The sequence below is a fragment of the Abramis brama genome, assembly GCF_963993115.1.
Source record: "Abramis brama genome assembly, chromosome: 11".
Classification (NCBI taxonomy): Eukaryota; Metazoa; Chordata; class Actinopteri; order Cypriniformes; family Leuciscidae; genus Abramis; species Abramis brama.
Window position 1 is genome coordinate 9019232 of NC_139973.1, and position 14563 is coordinate 9033794.

At 33.7% G+C, this 14563-nt stretch overlaps 1 protein-coding gene across 7 annotated transcripts in view; it reads left to right on the forward strand.

The window, feature by feature from the left end:
* The first annotated feature begins 3588 nt into the window (after positions 1–3588).
* foxp1b (forkhead box P1b) overlaps positions 3589–14563 on the forward strand; it is a 196968-nt gene continuing 185993 nt past the window's right edge. For 3 of the 7 annotated variants that reach the window (XM_084129447.1, XM_084129442.1, XM_084129449.1), the window contains exon 1: positions 3591–3859. The gene's annotated coding sequence lies outside the window, so the exon portion shown is untranslated. Of the gene's footprint in view, positions 3860–14563 lie in introns of all 7 variants that reach the window. The other 4 variants (XM_084129443.1, XM_084129454.1, XM_084129453.1 and 1 more) reach the window with 2 other exon arrangements.

A 14563-nucleotide genomic window follows, 5' to 3' on the forward strand; every position in this document is an offset into this window, starting at 1 on the left:
CAGTAGTGAAAATATGTGAGATTGTCCTACCTGTGTCATGTCAGAAGGAGATAAAGAGCTCTTTGTTTTTTTCTACAACAGGCAAATATAAGCTATTGTTCCGCTTGTGTCTCGGGGACGGATAACGCCTGTGAGCCTTAAGAAGAACAGAGTCCTCTCGTTTCATTTGCTTAATTACCTAATTAACACAACTCTAATTACTCCCTTTTTGAGCATGAGTGCATATTGAGAAGATGTTACATAACGTATAGTAATCCTCAATTAATTTGTTTTAGAGTGCCACTTTATCACAACAAGACCTAATCCACAAGGGCATCAGTCATGCCAAATCTACATGATGTCAATACGATCCGAACAAAATAGGCTTACTTTTATTTTCATTTTGGGAAACACGCTACAACATGTCAGTCTTGAGAAAACGGCCTGGATTTTTCTGGAAACATCTGGAATATGTATTAAAGTTGTGTTTTATTATAGTGGTGACCTTTTAACCTTAACGGGGAATGTTATTTACTATATACTACTATATAAAAGGTTAGAGAAATTCACATAGACACATTCTCTATAAATTATTTCAAAGTCAAATAAAGGTGTACAAATACAATATCAAATACAATATCAAATACAAATACAAGTCAAATACAAATACAAATATATATAATCTGTGTTATTTTATAGTGTGGTGTCATAGTGAGTCCATGCATTCATGACTGTACTAAGTTAATGAAATTAAATAAAAAAATCTATTTGACCTAAATAATTTGGATAATCATTAAAAAGGTGAAAAGAAAGAGGCTTAGATGTATTTCCTGTCTCATGTACATACTGGTTTAAAACATATTGTTATATATATATTCTAATATAATCATTTTGATATGCTGGTTTGCTGCTCAAGAAACATTTATTAAAAATTGTTATTGGAAATAAAACATTGATGGCAATAATAAATGTTTCTTGAGCAGCAAATCAGCATATTAGAATGATTTCTGAAGGATCATGTGACACTGAAGAGTAATGATGCTGAAAATTCAGCTTTGCCATCACAGAAATAAATTACATTTTTTAAGTATATTAAAGTAAAAAACTGTTCTTTTAATGTAATAATAGTTCATAATATTACTGGTTTTACTGTACTTTTGATTAAATAAATGCAGACTTGGTGAGCGTAGAGACTTCTTTCAAAAGCATATTTCTTTAATGTTTCCAAACTTTTGACTGTATCTTTATATTTTAATGTTTTTTTGTTTTTTTTTGTATGTCAGAAGATGTCTGTCTCTTTCTTGAAAGTATTCTTTGTTACTGACAGTGGACACAAAGTGGAAAAATAAGTCAAATTGGAGTATTTCTCCATGAAGGGTGTGTCTGTGATGGATGTATCCGTCTCATGCCTGCAGGCGTGCAGTTTTTCTGGATAAGAATATAGGCCAGTGACGCCCCTTGACATTAGATTTCATACCATTAGTAATATGTCCTGGGACAAAGCATTGTAATGCATCTCCTTGTGCTCTGCAAATGTCAAAACAGTGTTTATGAGGTACATTTGATTTTTGGAGAATTCTTCACATGACAAGAAATGTTATTCCAACAATCAGTTTAATAAAATAGATTTTAAAATATATCTGAGAAATAAAGGTAGCTCTGGAATGTACAGGTTTTGCTGCAGGGTTATTATCGTTAACTAAAAAAAAAAAAAAAAAAAAAAAAAAAAAAACATTTCTGTTAATTGAAACAAAAGCTGAAATAAAATATTATTATATATTATTCTCTTATAAAATTAAATTAAATAATATTTATAATATTAAATATTTATAATATTAAATACAATTAAATAATATTTAATATGATTAAATATTATTATATTATTTAAAATAAATATTATTTGAAAAACTTAAACTAAATGAAAATTAGAAATGTTTCCTTGGCAATAAACTGAAGTAAGTTTAAGCACTAAAATTATTAAGTGAAATAAATCAAAATTAAAACTGAGATAAATAAATAACGCAACAGTAAATAGCAATGTTATGAAATGTAAGAATGACAAAAGCACACAATGAAATGACTAAAAATGTAATTAAAATTAACAGGAAAACTCAAAATATAAAACTAAAAGATAATTAAAAATATTAATAAAACTATAATAAAAAATAACATTGCCATATTCTAATTGGCTTGTCAAGTGATTGAAGTAAAAAAAAAAAAAAAAAAAAAAAAGTCCCAGATTACTTATAATTCACTGGATAAAATTATTTTATGATACAAATGTAATTTTTGACTGAAATAATTTGAACTCATTTTCCACTGTTAATTAACTGTTATTACTTTCACTATAACTATTAATATTCTTTTTATCTCTAGCAACCAATGTTTCCCTATGCATTTATTTTATGACAAAACTATAAATTTAGCTCCAAGTGTCTGCAGGAGACACACTATTCCAGAGGGTGGCGCTCTATATCCGTGAAACACCTCAACTTGGGCCCATAAAGCAACATTAAGCTTCTTTCAAAAATTACTGTGCATTTCAGTCCTTGATCAAGGACAGTCAGATCTCTCCCTTATTCCAAGATCTTAGATGAGTGCTGCTCACACTGAATGCTAACCGGCCTACAGAACTGACCAATGATTATAGCCTTTTTTTTTCTAAAACATTTTTTTTAACGGGTTATCTAATTATATAAGTTTATATAAGGTTTACTTCACACCTATACAACAACTCTGTTCCCTGCTCACTTTTGGGATTCCTCTTGAAATGTATTAGCTGATATGAAATACTTTTGGGTATGTATCTAGCCTATATATAAAAGTATTTCATATCAGCTATATATACATAATTTATGTATACATGTTTGAGTTGCAGTTTATACATATATTATACCCTTATACATGTATTTACATTTTAATATAAAATATTTTGTGCTACCTTTATTGATTAGTTCCAGGAAACTTAAGTGAATATTGTAATATAGTATAGGCCAGGGGCGTAGAATTTAGTAGGGACGCTAGGGACGTGTCCCTACCAATATCCAGTGACACTGATATATCCTTAGCAATAATTTCGATCAAAACTTAAAATATATTTATATTGATGTCCCCGTCCCCACCAATTTCAAAATCAAACCTACGCCACTGGTATAGGCTAATATTATGAGAATTGTGAATTTAGTTACGCCTAAATCTGGTTATAACCACTGTTAATAGACACTAGTATGTTGATATTTAGACTATTAAATCCCCACACTCTCTGCACTTCCCTTCTTATGGGTTGTCCTTCTCCTGAACTTTCACCCCCCACCTTGTCTTGCTTCACTGGACAATTTCGAGGAAAAGACAGACAGAAATTCTGCATTTACATCAGTTGCAACTACCAAACTAGCAAGCAAAAATTATTAGAATTATGTCAACCGTGAAAAAAAGGTTATCCTATTTTCTATGTAACTCACGTAGCATATCTCGGACTTTTTTTGACACACTTTTGTTTTGCAGCGCAAAGATCTGCAATGAATGTTGTTTACAGCAGGTGGATGTGGATATGACGTCACGGGCGTAGAACATCAAAAAATAACAACATCCAAATCCGCGATTCTCTCTCTTTTCTGTGTGTGAGCAAAGGCGCAATAAACTGTAATAACATACGAAGCAGCTCCGTGTAGAAAGGCGGCGTGAAACGGGCTCGAAACTGCGGCGTTGCTCCCAGTCCAGTGTTTGCAGCTGAAGTTAGTACCGCTGGCGGAGTGATATATTTGTTGGTTATTTACAGTGCGTTTAATAGCACGCGCTCATGGTATACAAGATCGCGTGAAGAGTTGAATTTGTTATCGTGCACAAATTTCCGTGTCTATCTCGTCCCTGTCAAACCCCGGTAAGTTCATTCACCTCCTGCATTCTGCAACATTTTAGGGCACAATATGGACACAGTTTGTCTTTGTTATCTAATTGTTGCCTTATTGTTTTTAAGCAATATTGGCGTAATGAGCAAATTAACACACAACATTATTGTTCGCGTGTATAATAACTACTGTCCGGGCGATGCATTTTATTTGTAGTCTTTAAGTACTTTTCAGAACTTAGCTCTTTAGCTAGCAAGTTACGCTGTTCGTTTTTTTTTTGTGTGTGTGTAAACAACATATCGTTACATATGTGTGACAGCCCTGGTGTGACGTGATGCGTAAAAACAAAGTTATTGAAATCGCGATTCGCTGCTATCGATGGCGTAAAAGTTTGCGAGCCGAGATTTCTTTCGGTGTTCAGTGTTGTATAGGGGGCTTTTCCCCACGTGTTCCCTCAACCACAAACAAACTTCTACTGGTGCATCTCTTGGTTTGGAGTTAAATATAACGTTAACAGTGCAAAATAAATCTGTTGAGAATATCGCGACGGTTTCCCCCGTGCATTAAAAAAAAGCTCAGTGCAGTAACGTTACTTATCATCCGGTTGAGTTATGGAGTTCAGAGCAGAAGCGTTCAGAATTAAGTGTTCAGCAAGAGCAGGCTGTGTTTCAAAACCTAGTGAGCTGCCTAGTTAGACAGCATTTTGAGCATCATATGGGTTATGAACGTCCGAACGCGCCTGTGAGTTCCATAAACGCTGTCTCGTCTCAGGGTTTGAAATGGAGACACAGCCGAAGTGCAGCTCGAGTAAAATTGGTTTTCAGCATCACTGTGTTGTAACAAGTGTTCGAGATAAATGTGCCTTAGCTCGTACTTTCTGAATGTGAACCACACAACCGGTGGATAAATAGCCTACATTTAGGCTACATAATAAAATACAAAAGTTTGAAAAAGTGCAGGAAATAAACTTTTAAATTGTATGTAACGTTAGCTGTCTTGTACTTCAACACAATAAAAGTAGCTCTTTTCGTTTAGTAATATGTCAGTTTTGTTATTATAATTAAAAACTTTATTTATATACTATATACTATACTATATTAATACTATATTAAATACTATATAAATACTATATTTGCTCCCACTATCGTTTTTTTTTTTTTTTTTACTAAATATATAATTTAAATATTACATTCTGTTGTTTAAACATTCACAAATTAAATAAACAGAATATTTCTACATCGTACTTACAATTATTTAACATATTTTACAATGTTATATTTTATATTATTTATCTGTTTGCACACATTCAATGGATCCAGATGTAAATCAGTAAGTGCAGATTTTTATTTTGAAAGTGGAAAAGAATAAGAAATGTTGCTTTTTGCATTTGTTTGTGTATGTTGTTATTATTATTAAAGGGAATAAACTGAAATTACTAATCATTAATTGTATTATTTACCATAACCATTTTTTCCCCTCATTGATTCACATAAATGTAACTTTTAAACGTCTTTTCAAATCACACTTTTAAATGGGAAAGCAGCAGCAGCAGCTTTAGCACCCAGCATTGGTAAGGCTCAGTTCTTTGGGTTAGTCATTGTCTGAGGGAAGGAGAAGACGAAAAAAAAAAAAAAATGCTTTTTTTTTTTTTGGGTAGGAGAAGTAAAGTAAACAGCCTCCAACAAGCGAACCTTGACAACCCAGATTAAGGAAAACACTGGAGATCAAACAGTGCTGCTGCTGGGCCGTTGTCATGAGCTGCCTGAGAGGGAGAGACAAAGAGAAGGGCAGAGAGAGAGAGAGAGAGAGAGAGAGAGAGAGAGTGAGATCACTTATGCAGAAATGGACCTCTGCAAACGCAGACTGACCCAGGATTAAAAGCACTGGCTGAACTTTTCTATACAACTTTTCGGCCTTGATGCTCAACAGCAGGAGAGCCTGAGTTATTTCATCCGTTTCATGATGGGAGCGCACTACTGTACACACCAAGTACCTGTAGTAGAAAAATACAAATCTTATGCCTCCATGCTGTATTTTCTTTCCCCATATATACTTTTTCAGATTCCAAAAATAGATTTGTGCGTAATGTTACTCCGTCATGGTATTACAGGAAAAGCGTGCAAATTTTTCATTCCAAAGCTAGTATTTTCAGATTTACTCGCAATCGTTCAGAAGATCATGATGAGTCAGATGTGTGTGGTGGTTATGGCACAGAAAGGTTTTTAACATCTTCACTGAGGTAAAGTGTATTTAAATGAACTGAAATCTGAGAATCGTAGAGGTTAAAGACAGCTCACCGAATAATGCTTGAAGTTGTGATGTCTGAATCATAACGTGGGAAAGAGGTTGCCGCGTCCCGTGTCTTGCTGTGTGTTCGGGGCAGCTGTTGTGTCTCTTTAGCGTGTGGCTTTCATGCTGGGTTGCCTGGCTAGAGAAGCCAGGCCGTTGGCCAGTCGCTGGACGGCTTAGGCTGAGGATGCAGCCAGGTTCTTGTTTCTATGGCAACTCTGAACGCTGTCAGCGTGCGGCGATAAGTTTTTTTTATAAGTTAATTATAGCTTGTTGTTGTTGTCACCTCAAAGTCACACTGAGGAATCCAGGTACTTTATCATTTGTGTACTTGCAGGCAGTTGAAAATTATACAAGTGGACTGGAAGTTGCCACTTTTTTTCTTTTTAAATATCTCACCTAGTGAATATAAATAAGTTTTTGGGTGAAAATGTGATGATTCTTTCTTTCTTTCTTTCACATTTATTTATTTACATTTTAGAATAATAGTAAAATCATTAAAATTATAAATATCACTAATGGAAGTATGGGATTGTAAGTGACAATTTATTTTTATTTTTTTATTGTATAAGAATCATCAAAACTGCCACCCGTATCTAGATTTCAACTGAGGTGCCATCTGGGATGCTTTTTAAATGGTATTAAAGTTGTATCTATTTATCCTGGACATTTGACAGCTGCTTTTCCTTCAATATTCGTACCAACTAATGCAATTATTTTCATATTTAGCATCATTCACATTTATCTGCCAAAGTTTTTTTTATTTTTTTTTTAATGTAAGCATGAGCCTTTAGATCAAATGTTTTTAAGATGATGTGAAACTTAAATTCATTCACTTCTGCCCAAATGTATGACTGTATTTATATTCAAAACAATGTACTAAAATTGAATGAAAAGAGTTTGAATCAATGCAAAAATGTTTTAGTGATCAATGTACAGTAAAGAGAAATTGTTGACTTCTAGCTATAGTCATCTTGTATGTCCTTTTATTGGATTGTAAATCCAAATGGATCGGATTAGAGGCTGGATTAAATGTTGAAATGGTGTGATACTCACAAGTCCCTTTATGCCAGCTGTGAAGTTGACAGCTGAGCTGGGATCAGCTCGTTGGATCAGTTTCTCACTGATCTAGCCCCGAAGAGCTGAAGAGCAGCAGCCAATGCCTGAATTTCTGAATCCTTAAGCAGTATAGATGCTGCTCTTTCCAGGAATTCGAATCATTGCATTTGTTGACATTTATGTCATGCATAATGTGCAAGAATTCTTTCCCTCATTCTTTCTGTGCAAAAATTGGCATTGATATTGTTAGTTCAAAAAGAAACAGCTGGAAAAGCTACGGCATGCAAGAACTGCATACAGTGGTTTTCATTTCTTGTGTGATTTTTATTTTTTTATTTTTAAATCTGATGTAATATACAAGAGTTCTGCTTGATTGGTTTACCCAGAAGTTCAGAATCAGATTTTTACCCATAAAAATGAATTAATTAGATACATTTTATTCATTTTAGGTTTGATATATTTTTATTATTTTTATATCTACATTTAAAAAAAAAAAAAAAAAAAAAATTAGTTGGGGCTGGGCGATATGACCAAAATCTTATATCTCGATATGAGTCATTTTATTTTACAAAAATGATTTATGACAATATAGTTATTTTTGCTTCAAAATTATGATATTGAAAGTTGATATTTCATAAATCTCATCACCAATCACAAAAAAACTAATACTAGCCTAACTAACATAAGTAAAAATTTAAATAAAAAATGAAAACTCAAGCTCATTGAAAATTAAATAAACAGTGATCAAATAGGATCAAAGAAACTACTATAGAACAAAGATACAAATGAAGTAGACCTACCTGAAAAACTGCTAGCACTAGATACAGCAGGTCTATAAAAATACTACAAAAATTGTGTAATCAAATGTACAAAAACACTACATAGTCTTCACTGTGTAAATTAAATATACATTTATATACAGGACTCCCTGGAAGAAGAGATTTTATATCTCAATGGGACTATCCTTGTAAAATAAAGGATAAATAATAAATAAATGTATTCTTATTAAAGTTACAAAAGTGATTCTGTCAAGAGCAATGAATTTGTTTGATTAACATTAATGACATAGACGGCAGCACATATATTAGGCTGCTGTCACTTTAAGACCGAATGCACTGATCTAATATACTGATACACATTAGGGTGACCACCTGGTTATTGATTTTGTGCAATTTGTGGGAAATGTGTGTGAGATAAATGTACTTCTATTATACTATGTAATTGATTTTTATTAGTTGGAAAGACTATTTGGAATCATATTGAATGATAACGTTTTAAATCGCCAATAAGCTTTGTTAATTGTGACCGGTTCTGTGACTGGGACTCAATTTGCCCAGGTTGAATTGATAATACAGTAGTCAACATTTGAAGTGAATCAAAGTTCATCAAAGTTGTCCTAAGACAAGAACGGGTATTGTTCAAAATTCATGTATAACTTTGATGAAAGTTTTTGATCCACTTCAAATGTTGACTACTGTACAGGGCTGCACGATTATGACAAAAATCATAATAGTCGATTATTCCCTTGAATTGTAATCAATTACGATTACCACAATTTACATTGAATGATGTTTTGAATAGTTTGGCCATGGGACCCACATTTCCCCATGGTCATCAAGCCGCGACCCACCTTTTTACACTGTAAAAAAAATATATGATCATTAAGTTATGACAACATATGTTTTTGGGTCAATGACGTATAAGGATTTTCGACAGGTCAATTTTAAAATACAAAAAAAAAAAAATACCTGTTGCAATTGTTCAAACATTAAGGATGTTGTGTACACCTAAATTCATTTAAAAAATTTCATTTAAGTGATTTTAGTGTTTTTTCATCTAGATGAATTGTCCATAGCCTTAAAAAATGTCATGTGGTGCGACCGTGATTTATCTTAAAATTAATTAATTTCCTTAACATGCTTAAACATTTTTTTTACAAGTTCTTAGTAATTAAAGTGTTTAGAAACCAAGTTTTGCATTTCTTTTGAGTTTTTGTAAATAATGATCTCGTTTTTTGTTCTATAATTTCTGAGTTGCCTTCTTAAATCTAGTTAACAGACTTACTTTTCCTGTAAATCACATAAAACTGATATAAATGTTTTAAAAATATCATTTACTAAAGCATACTGTATCAGTGATTTATATTTCAGCCACAGAAATAAGATATTTTATTTTACATTTAATACAGTGATTGCTTTTATTGGTCGCACCACATGATAAGTGGTCGCTCCAAATGACACGAAGACCTTATATAGTTAAAAATCTATTTAAAGAGATCAATGAACAATACATTTTATACAATTTTTTTTTATTTAAACCAGATTTCATACAAATTTCACAGAATTTTCCTGAACATAAACTTTTTTTTATTTTTATAAAATCACATCACAAACACAAGTGCACCATTTCTTTTAACTTGACTTAGAATTTCTTTCTAACAAATAATAATGTTATAGATATAAATTATTTCATAAATTATTGTATACAGGCAACATTTGGGGTCAATAGTTTTTTAAAGTAATTAATACTTTTATTAATCAAGGACACATTCAGTTGATAAAAAGTGACAGTAAAGATAATAATGTTACGAAAATAATGTAATAATAGCTATAATGTTACGAAAGATTCTATTTCAAATAAATGTTGTTCTTTTGAACTTTCTATTCATCAAATAATCCTGACATATAAAATGTATCACAGTTTCCACAAAAATATGAACATTGATAATAATCAGAAGTGTTTCTTGAGCAGCAAATCATTAGTGACCCTGGATCACAAAAACAGTCACAAGTCGCACAGGATATATTTGTGGCAATAGCCAACAATACATTGTATGGGTCAAAATTATTGATTTTTCCTGAGAGACTTTTTATTTCAGCATACACTTAAGTCTCTGGTAGTTCCTATTGTGCTGGGTTCTCTGAAGTATCGTGGTTGCCTCTCATAAGGTAACATGCTCAAAACACACCACGCAGAATAATGTAAGCGGCTTCTTTTTTTTTCTTTTTTTTAATCGCGGCTTTGAACGATTACGTAATCGTGGCATCCGTAATCGTAATCACGATTAGAAATTCGATTAATTGTGCAGCCCTACTACTGTATAATGAACTGAATAACAGGCTAGTATAGAAAAAAATCACATTTTATACTAAAATAAATTTCCTTAAAGTCGACATGAAATCAAAATTGACCCTATTTACTTTGTCAGCGCATATTACTAGTCTTGTGGTGAACAATTAATATGTGCAAGTTAATACACAGAAAAAAAAAAGTTTGCCGTGGTAATCTTTAATCAAAATCTGAAAAGTTACTTCCGGTCTGGAATGGTGTTCCTTTTCTGATGACGTCAGTTGGACGGCTTGGGTTGAAAACGCTTTAACCACTCCCCTTGACTGTGCGTTCACATCGCCGCCGGCGAGAGCGTCAAAGTGGCTGGAAGTCATTCATTTTCAATGAGAGCCGGCGTTACTGTACGTTCACAACGTTCTCACCGCCGGCGAGAGCGGCAAAATTCGCTCTCGCCGCCCTGCCAACGACGCCGGAGAAAGATTCGGGGACGCTCTGACGTAGTTCGAAGTAGACCAATGTTTACATTTGCGTTCTCTGGAATCCTCTTTGGCGGAGGACTTCTACATTCTGATTGGTTGCCGCCGAACTCGCCGGAGCTCGCCGTCGGCTCTCATTGAAAATGAATGACTTCCGGCCACTTTGACGCTCTCGCCGGTGGCGGTGTGAACGCACTAGTCTGCTATGAGCAGAGATGGAGAGGAGGAGCGCTAAAGTAAAACCATGCCCTCTGTTCAATATTCTGTTTCACTTGTAAATACGTCACAACACTGGAGAAAAGTCGTTTGCAACTTCCGGTTCACGGGGCCTTTAAGTAGCGCCTTGTTTATTTTCCTTTATTAGACTATGCAAACAATAAATGTCTTTACCAGATTCAGTTCATCTTGAACTTTTGTTTTTGTTGGATCTGGCAGGTTTAATCTGGATGTTATCCAGTACGAGTCTAGAAGCAGTCCTGGCTGTTGTAGCTATATTTATGAGATTTGATGTCATCTACACTGGTTCCTTTTCTTCGCCTATGCAGTCGTCATCAGCAGAAATATACATGGATGTCTCATTAATGGCTTTTTCTATGGGCCGCTATACGTAAGCCGTCCGCCATATTGGAACAGTCAAGATATTGGAACTCTAGCTACAACTGTAAAATGCGGGACAGGTGGTCACCCTAAGACACAAGTGTTTTCTTTCTCAACTGTTTGCTTTCACTTAAGACCTAAATGACGGTGTTAACAAGATTACTCACAAAGACGGGCATTTTGGCACATACGTGTGTTTATTTGACCATTCAAGCCCAATAAGGCACCAAAAAGAATTCAGTTTATGTGCAAGCATTTCAGGTGTGTGCGCTCTGAAACGGTCTCGTTCGTTATACCAATTGAGTCCCTTTTTCACTGCTTATTGCGCTTGAACGGTTTAAAATCAATGTTTTTTAAACCGTAAGGCTTAAAAACAGATTCAAATAATACGCTTTCATGACGGTGCAGCACGATAACATCACGTGAGCTTAACCACGATAGTCGATAGTCCAAAATCTCTACCGGTTGACATATTTCTTTTTTCAAGATAATTTTCAACCCATTTTATCTGATATTATCAAAACTCAATTTTGATATAACTTTATAAGCTTGAAAATATCATCTTGGCGACATATACACTACCGGTCAAAAGTTTTAGATCGGTAAGATTTCTTAGCCTGACTACGTCAGACTTCCTACTTCCGCTCAATTTCATTTCGCTTCTGTATTCAGTCTGAGAAAGCGTAATAGCTTTCCGTTTTCCTCCGGCCTGAAAACAGCCGGCCAATCAACGAACAGAGGGTGGGCTGAGAGCCGTGACGTAGATGCTGATTGTACCGTGGATGCGTAGATTTACTTCACATAATCTGCAAAAGTCGTTCACAGCCATGTTCACCCCGGTATTTCGCTCGATGGTTTTGTTTTCGCATCATACATGTGTTTACAGTGGAAGTTAGATGCGGCTGAGCATGCGCATAACACACGCCATAACCAAACGTTATGTGATTGGCTTACGGGTAACCAATGATTTTAAACTTCCGACATTGTATTTTCAGCATCATTACTCCAGTCTTCAATGTCACATGATCCTTCAGAAATCACTCTAATATGATGATTTGATGATCAAGAAACATTTATGATTATTATCAATGTTGAAAACCGTTTTTTAAATTTTTATTTCATGATGCTATGATGAATAGAAAGTTCAAAAGAACAGCATTTATCTGAAATCTAGAGCTTTTGTAACATTTAACTCTACCGTTCAAAAGTTTGGTGTCAGTAAGAATTTTAATTTAATTTTTTGGGGAAAGAAATAAAATAAATCAATACTTTTATTCATCAAGGATAAACTGTACAGTTAAACTGTAAAGTTACAGTAAAGACATTTATAATGTTAGAAAAGAGTCTATTTTAAATAAATGCTGTTCTTTTGAACTTTCTATTCATCAAAGAATTTTGAAAAAAATGTGTACACGACTGTTTTCAACATTGATAATAATAACGAAGGTTTTTTGATCATCAGCTCATCATATTAGAGTGATTTCTGAAGGATCATGTGACATTGAAGACTGGAGTAATGATGCTGAAAACTCAGCTTTGATCACAGGAATAAATTACAGTTTAAAATATATTAAAATAGAATAATAACAATAATTTTAAATTGTCATAATATTTCACAATAATACTTTTTTTTTAATAATTTTTGTTATCAAATAAATGCAGCCATGGTGAGCAGAAGAGACTTCTTTTAAAAACATAAAAAATCTTACCGATCTAAAACTTTTGACCGGTAGTGTATAATTAGCAGATTTCACAACAGCAATGTTTTTTTTTTTTTTTTTTTTTTTTTTTTTTTTTTACATTGCACAAGACATGCGCAAGTACAAAAACTCTGAGCCATATGCTTTAACATGAACTCCGCTGGCTATGGAGACCTTCACACCATTTTTCATACCGAGTCAGTTCAGAATTTACACATCATAACCTTTCTTGCACTTCTGAAATCAGAGCAGTGTTGCTGCACTAAATAACAGAAATGTATATGATAAATCTAAACTTCACTGATTGCCTTATCATGACACGTTAGACATTCAAAACTTTTTCACATTGTTGGCTCTTGACTTTGGTATGATCTCAGATCCATACTTCACGGCCAGTAGTTCAGATTTGCTCCAAAGCAAATATGATGAATAGATATAATTATAGACTGTATGTTAGAAAATAAATATTTAGATTTATATGTATTCTTTTATATTTTATGAATATATTGTTTTATTTTAATAATAATAATATATATTTCTTCTTCTTCTTCTTCTTCTTCTTCTTCTTCTTCTTCTTCTTCTTCTTCTTCTTCTTCTTCTTCTTCTTCTTCTTCTTCTTCTTCTTCTTCTTCTTCTTCTTCTTCTTCTTCTTCTTCTTTTCCTTCTCCTTCTCCTTCTCCTTCTCCTTTTCCTTTTCCTTCTCCTTCTCCTTCTCCTTCTCCTTCTCCTTCTCCTTCTCCTTCTCCTTCTCCTTCTCCTTCTTCTTCTTCTATTTTAATCACTTGCCAAGTTCTGAAAATGATTTACAATGCTTGAAGAATACTTTCAAAACAGAGGAGAAACATATTTGGAAAAGGATAGAGTAGATTGTGATATTGTTGACTGGTAATTAATGTGCGTTTTGTCTCAGCCTTTGAGACGTTTTGTCTCTGCTTACGTGTTTGTTAAAGGGACATCATTTAAGTGCCCTCCAAGGGAATCGAGTTTTTCCTCCCTCTCAATAGCAGCATGCTCTCAATTAGAGTATGTTTAATCAGGAAACCGGCTCGAGTACTAATTACCTTATCATAGCATGCATGTTAATTAGTTTTCGAGAAGGTTTCTTTTTTTCCAATTGAATGTTCAAATGAATTCAAAGGAGAAAAAAAAAAGAAACGATGGAACTTTTCTTTGATCTTCTGTTTACAACTATATGTATGTGTGTTTATACCAAAATGTGGCCTATTTGCTGGTTTGAACTTCGAAGCAATTTTGGTGGTCTTAATTGACGTGTTGCTTGTTTATTTGATATGTAAGGTCTCATCTGATGGATCATTATGAAAGCACGGCAATTATCTTAAACGCTCAACTCGGTAGCAAACCTGCCTCGTTCACATGAAAGCGATAACATACGGCCTTTTTTGCTTGCCGCTTTGAGAAACTGACTGAAAGTGAATAATTTTGAGTCATTGTAACCTCACTTCAAGAAGCTGTTTGAAAGATGCTCCAACATTTATTTCAGGTCCAGAAAGTTCCTGACAAAAATCTGTACTTTGTCAAACAGGTG